This window comes from Silurus aristotelis (genome assembly GCF_946808225.1).
Source record: "Silurus aristotelis genome assembly, chromosome: 1".
Lineage (NCBI taxonomy): Eukaryota > Metazoa > Chordata > Actinopteri > Siluriformes > Siluridae > Silurus > Silurus aristotelis.
In genome coordinates this window covers 4,098,379-4,105,878 of record NC_139574.1, presented here as the reverse complement: position 1 = coordinate 4,105,878, position 7,500 = coordinate 4,098,379, and the positions used below count along the sequence as shown (strand labels likewise).

Genomic DNA, 7,500 nt, shown 5'->3' with positions numbered 1-7,500 from the left:
GTTTGGGTCTCCTAATTCAAGTAAAGGGGAAAATCTCATGTCTAAAGATGTACGATTGTGCACCTCAAGTTCTGGTAAGAAGCACATAACGCTGGAAAAGTCAGGTGTCCCAATACTTTTGGCACGATAACGGATAATCCCGCTACGTTAAAGACGCATACGCGAGTGGCGCAATACGATTCTCCTCTATTATGACGCGGCGCGATACGATTTCCGTACGATTCGACACGACGCGGAATTAATACGCCGCTCTGCAATTCGATGTTACAAATAGTTCATTTTTTCCCGCTTCGGTTCAGACAGACAGCATTTGGTCACTTTGCTTTAAGTGCCGTCTGACGTCTAACGCACGACCCTTTAAACCCAGACGTTCTTTTCCTGTTGTATGTGCAGGAAGTTACAGCTCTACCTCTGCCATGTTAATCTGTATTCTATGTGACTCTCAGGACACGCCTCGATCAATCGAAAAGAACTCGATCTACATAGAATATTGTTATTGTTATACACAAATTATTAGTCACTTTCTAATTAGTAAAATTATAGCGCATCTGTTGATAATTATATATAAATAAATATGCAAATGTTTTGAAAATGATGAATAGTAATACAAATGCAGGCTTGAACCCAAATCGCTGAATCTTTCCATCCCTAATATCTACTAAAGCCTATTTCTGCATCAGTTTCCTCCTCTATCACTCCCATTCCATTTCTTTCCACACTGATCATCTTCTCATTCACATGTAAGTGATAATCCAGGTGTGAGTTCTTACAGGATTTGGAGGTGAAGAACATCCTGAGGTGAAGTGGAGAACATGTTAATGGTGTAAGGATGGAGGATTATCTCTTTATACCATGGTCACATCCCAACATCGAGGAGCTCATTGATGTTCGCAGAGCAAAACTTCATTTTCCTCCTTATTTTATATACGACTCGTTAAATCTAGAATCCTGCTGCTCCGAATCGCACCCAGAGATAAAACAGTGCGCATTTACGTACACGAGTTTCGAATAATGATTCGAATTGATAGCTAATGAAGCTGTCGGAGATACCTCCTGGTGCTCTTTCTCCTTTTCTTCTCCAGTTCGTTTTCAGATCCTGGAATAAATCTTGTGATGTTCACCGTATAAGTTGCGACACAAGCAGAAATCCTCCGCGGAGCTCAGTGTGGTCATCTGGACACATCCACAACAGCTGTCTCACTCTGGATGTATTTTGTGCTACAGGTCGTATTTTACTCGGCAAAACAGTCGGTTAAACAGTTGGTATTTTCAATTCAAACGTTTTTTTGGGTTCGGTGTTGATGTTTATAGGCGTGAAAAAAACATCGACTGGGACGTTTTTCTCTCCAGAGAAATATTTTTTAATAATCTGAATGTGAAGCCGAGAAAAAAAACTGAATCTGAATAGGCATAAATATTAATGTATCTCTCTCTCTCTCTCTCTCTCTCTCTCTCTCTCGGCGAACCCTTCAGCATGTATACTGAGTGTTTAATCGTCTCGTCACCCGGACCCTCTCTCAGGAATCAGTAACGGGAGGAGAAATCGGAATTCATCACCAACCTGCTGATTTGTTTTATTTAAGTCGAAAAATCTTTCCGTCTCTATTTCTCGACCGAAACGCTGTCATTCGTTTAATCAAAACCAAAATCAAGGCGTTGACACATCAGTGGTCCGACAGCTGGCAAAAGTTTTTGGACACTCAACCATACGAATTGCTATGTTCTTCTTTTAGTCCACATTTAGTCTCCATTTGCTTTAATAATAAACTCCACTCTTCCAGGAAGCTGTTCCACTGGATTTTGTGGAGATTTGTGCTTGTTCAGGGACAAGGGTGTTGGAAAAGTCAGGTACTGATGTAGGTGAAGAGGAGCTTTATAGCAGCAGATCTTCCACTCCAGCCCATGCATCCTTATTGAGCTGGCTTTGAGCGCATTGCCATTCTGGAAAAGGTTTGGGTCTCCAAGTTCAAGCAAAAGGAAAGATTTTATGCTCCAGCAGCCAAAGACAGTCAGTACGTGTATTTTCTTGTTGTATGAATGGAATGAATTACATATGGCTGGATGGGGTCAGTGTCCAAATACCTTTGACATACCGTGTACGGTTAGAGAGTTAAATCCGTCTGCGTAATAATCAGATACTGAAATGAAATGATTATTTGATTTCCGCCAGGAAAATCTCCATCCACCCAGCTGTGCTTTCCCACGAAGCAGAAGTGAGCCTTAGTCACGGATTTGTGATGGCGGCTCTCCAGTTGGAGATCTTCAGAAAACAGGAGCGTAATGAAAAACTGCGTTATTACGCGTATAAAACATGCATAAATACACGTCTCAAAGGTGCACGGGAAATTTCTGGATCGCCGGATCGTTCGCCTCGTTTTCCTCCAGTCTTCACCCGTGAGTCAGAAGACTTTCTGTTCACCCAGCTTTCTATCCGAACCATCTCCTCGAAGCGTGCCAGAGACAAAACGAGTTTAGGATTCGCCGCAGAGATCTTCCCTCAGACCCAGCATGCTCAAGTCACTTCCCGTGGTTGGATTGAATCACGCTTCCCGCTGCAATTTATTCACGCTCGGGTTTCTCTGAAAAGGAGAGGAGTTCAGCTTGCTCAGGTTTTAGGCTTCTTCAACGTGGGTTCTCACGGAGACCTGCGGAGTTCCATGTGAGAACACACGGCAGACGAGGAGACTCGGAATGGGTTTATCTGCCAGAATCTGCCATTTGTTTAATGCGTGAGATCTTTTTTTGATTTCAGCACAACATCTATATAGCTTTGGTTGCCATCTCCAAATAAGCAACCTGAGATAAATGCATCAGGGTTCGAGCGAAGGAGCAAAAACACAGATGCACGTATATAAGTCCTTAAATTTATATTTATACGAAGTGGTATCACAAAGTTTCAGGATCGTTACATGGCAACAAGGCTGAATGCACAGTCACAGGAAGCACCGACCTTCATGTCAGTGTGGCCACGTGCATTACCACATCTGCTATTCTGACCACGTAAGCACCCTGTCCTCACAGGTAAGTTTCCCCCAGAAACAACATGATCTCACTTCTGCACCCACCCTACTCGCCTGCGGACCTCGTTTCCAAAGATGAAGATCGGCGTTTTGAGATCAGGCTCGAATCGCAGAAGCTGTTTGACACGCTTCGAAAAGAAGACATGTTCCAGAAGTTGCAGGAACACTAGGAGCGCTGAAGAACATCATAGTGTGAAAATGACGATAAATATATAGCAAGTCTCGAAACCTTTTCTCGAAACCTTTTAAGATATATATATATATATATATATATATATATATATATATATATATATATATATATATATATATATATATATATATATATATATACAGTGAAAATGGTTTCTCATTGGTTTCTCAAGACTCTAGACTACTGATTATAAGGTGCTGAGATCAAAACACCCCTGTATCTTTAAGCTGCCACTCTTGGGCCCTTGAGCAAGGCCCTTAATCTCTGTGCTCCGGAGCGCTGTATCATTTTTCACCCCAGCTTCCGAACATCGGCAGGAAATGCGATGAAACATGAACGTCGTGACAGGCAAAAAAGCCGCTTTGACCGTGATGGGATCGCGGAGGCAAACGTAACGATCCGAGACCCGATGTAAGCAAACCGATAATGCGAGGAGAATGATTAGCAAATTGGGGGCATGATTTATCGAACCGATGGAATGAATTATGCAAGCGAGTGGATGTTTTATTCAAAGCAAGGAAAGATCTCATTAAATTAAAGGCGAAAGAAATCGTTAAAGCGACAGAACGAGCCGTGCCTCGTGTAGGATCACTACTTTCCTGATTATTCTTTTCATTATTATCATCACTATGGCTATTATTGATGACTACATCCTGAAAATTCACCTTCGACGTTTAAAAAATCCTATATGCTAAGACAGCATGAGAAATTTCTTCATCGGCTTACAAAGATCGGGGGAAGATCTCACCAATATGTAACATGAACACCTCTATTAATTCTGTCAAGCTACAAATTCAACATTTATCTAAAAACAAAACAAACAAAAGATGTCTTTTCCAGATAGCATCGGATTCTCAGAGCATTTCTTTTTCTCATCTTTTATCCCGATCGATAAACAGCTCTGGAGCAGATCTTCCACTCCAACTCTATGTTCACCAGATCTTCATGGGGATCTTCATTGTGCATCGGGGCATTGCCATGCTGGAACAGGTTTGAGTCCCCACTGCATCCAAAGACGTCCTGTACAATGGTGTGCCTCCAACTTTGTGGTAACAGTTTGGAGAAGAACCACATATGGCTGGAAAAGGCAGGAGTCCCGATACCTTTGCAATGTCGTGCACCATTTGGGGGCAGCATGGAGCATTTTATTGAACACTGAGAAGTCAAACCACAAAGTTGGTACATTCTAGAAGCAAAAGTTTGCATACACTTGACAACAAGATTGGTATGTCCTTCTGTTTGAACATCTAAATTCATATGCTCCATTAACCATTAATCTCTGTTTGCCATGTAATACAGTTTTTACCAATTGCTTACACATGTTTTCAAAACCAAGTCTCCTTTTTTTCTAAACTCTACACACAATTCTCAAAACTGTACACACAAAATGCAAAATAGCTCACATCTCCTTCAAAATGCAACACTGCATTCAAAATGCCATAAACACATGTCAGAATGAAGCTTTTGCATCAAATGGCAAACACCTCTTTCATAATAATACATTTCTGGATATACCATGTAAACACTGCTGTTCTAAATCTAAAGCTCTTCGGTCTTTCATAGGCTTATATCTACATTTCAATACGATGTTCTACAGTGAAAGTAATCTGCTGAGGTAACAAGTACACCGGAAACGCCAATGCAATGTAAAAACTAAAAATATGTATTAGGCCAAATGTATACATGTTGTATACATTACATTAGCATAAAACAAAACAATAAACATGTAAACCAAAATTATATTCTTTACAGTAAAATACAGTAAATTGTGTGTGGGGTCCCGGTCCAGGAATTGGCAGGGGGGGGGGGGGGGGGGTGCAATCCACAGTGCTAAGCTTCATCTCTTCTCCGAGCAGGGTCTGGCCACAATACTTCGTCCACATCACAAGCTACGTTTTATCTTGTCAAACATCGAGGGAAGTATCTCCTATCATGGCGTATCCAACCTTTGCCTGGAGAAGTGGCATGCGGGCCAAGGGTTGGCGATCATACACTTTCCAGTGCCAGGCTGAGAAGAATTCCTCTATGTGATTTAGAAAAGGTGAATATGGGGGTGGGTACAAAACTACAAATTGTGGATGGGTGGTGAATTGTGGATGGGTTCTCATTTCTGAAGGTTCGAATTATGGATGCCACTGTAAATCGACTCAAGTTGGGCTGCACTCTCAGTCCAGCCTCTCTCATGGTCAAACCATGGTTGATTACATGATCAAAAAGTGTTGCCCTAATCTCATCAGAGATGGCTCTCCTTGGGAGAACTCTGGGCTTCTAGTAGTTCCTAGAATAGCAAAGTCCACTAAAGGCGGTAGAGCATTTTCACATTTAGCTCCTAAACTCTGGAATAGTCTTCCTGACAGTGTTCGGGGTTCAGATACACTCTCCCAGTTTAAGTGTAGATTAAAAACATATCTTTTTAGCAAAGCCTACACATAACACACATCACACACATCACATCACAACCTTGTGCTCCAGAACATCTGATCACATGCACATTATCAACTTCTGCTGTTAATATCATGAACAGCAGCTACGCTAATTCCTCTCCACTGCTTCTCTTTCTCTCCCCATCCCGAGGCATCCTGAGGTTTGGCCAGCTCCAGTCACGTCCCACCTCGTGAAGATTATGGACCTATGGATGATCATGGAGAAGTAGATGCCGAGTGTTTAAAGGCCCTGGCATGGAGAAGCTGATGCTGGATCTATGATGATCACAAATTGTTCTGTATTGTTGAAAGATTTATGACCAAACTTTTGATGTCACCCATATGAGGATGGGTTCCCCTTTGAGTCTGGTTCCTCTCAAGGTTTCTTCCTCATATCATCTAAGGGAGTTTTTCTTTGCCACTGTCGCCACGGCTTGCTCATCAGGGACAAACGCACACCATTCACCTTCACTGTTGTTTTCTGTAAAGCTGCTTTGAGACAATGTCTGTTGTGAAAAGCGCTATACAAATAAACTTGACTTGACTTGACTTGACTCCTTCCCTCTCTTATTTGCCCTTATCCTCTTCTTCCTCTTCCCCTTCCCCTTCCTCCTCCTCCTACTTCTCTTGCTCTCTGTTCATTGTTAGCATCCATTGTTCAAAACAGGTAATCTGATCTTTGACCTATTTATAGGCCTATCCATACTACAGTAAAGCAGTGATTGATTAGTGATCAATTAAGCAATTAGTGTTTGCAGATGTGTCTGTGTGACCTGGTGACTAAGTGTAGCATTTTGATTGGTTGTGTTTGGAAAAGGAAAGCAAGTCACTTTCTGATAGATCTTTGTGTTTTAGGTAGAGAATTGTGTGTAGTGTTTTGAAAAAAGTGTTTTATGCAATTGAAAACTGAGTCTAAGGCTGAGAAATAGCTTATGGTTTTGAAGATTTGGCATGTAGTTTTGCACTTTGAGTGAGAGGTTTCAAAAATCGTGTGACATGAAAAGATTTCGTGTGTAAGCAATTGGTAAAAACTGTAAGCTTCACTCTTCACTCTTTCTAGATTTAGTGGAGATTTTAATAGGTTTGTTTGGGTTGATCTCGTAGAACACTGATTTTGTAGAATGGGTTGTGGTTCTGGAGAAAAAGGCTGAAGAATGATTTTACACACACTGTCGTTTTAGAACAGTTCTAAAATGCATCAGGGTTTTGTGATCAGTCACTGCTTTAGCATAGAAAGTGCTTTATACTGAGCAGTGATCTAAAGTGTTATTTGATTGGATGATAGGTGATTGTGTAACTTCAAGACCCGGCTCTAGAACACATTGGCTGTGTTGATGTTTCAGATTCTATCTGCATTACATACACTATATGGGCAAAACATCTTCATGAACATCTAAATCCACATTTAGTCTCTGTTTGTTTCTTATAATTAGCGCCACTCTTCTGAAAAGATGCTTTACTAGATTTTGGAGTGTGAAGATTCAGAGGAAAGAGTGTTAGTAAAGTCAGGTACTGTTCTAGGTGAGATGTTCCTGGGGTGCAGTCAGCATTCACATTAATTTCAATAGAGCTGGAGTTTTTAAGAAGGAGATCTTCAACACACATTGAAAGCAGATCTTCATGAAGCTGGAACAAGATAGGGTGAAGGGAACCTTTTGTGGGAACGTTTTGGTGAAGAACCACATATGGCTGGAAAAGTCAGGTGTCCTAATGAGCTCTAATCCTCGCAACCACCCCAGAACATCTTCCCAGACGAGCAGGAACGGGACGCTCAATAAGCACATGCAGATCCAGTCTTGAAGTTCCGTTCCATGCTGGTTTATGCGTGTTCTGCCAAGCTGATGGTGTTGTTTCGAATCCTGAC

General features: G+C 41.5%; 1 protein-coding gene across 8 annotated transcripts in view; it reads right to left on the bottom strand.

Annotated features, from left to right (window-relative positions):
* ntng1a (netrin g1a) overlaps window positions 1–7,500 on the bottom strand; it is a 153,578-nt gene that overhangs the window by 107,244 nt on the left and 38,834 nt on the right. The gene's annotated exons all lie outside the window — the stretch shown is intronic.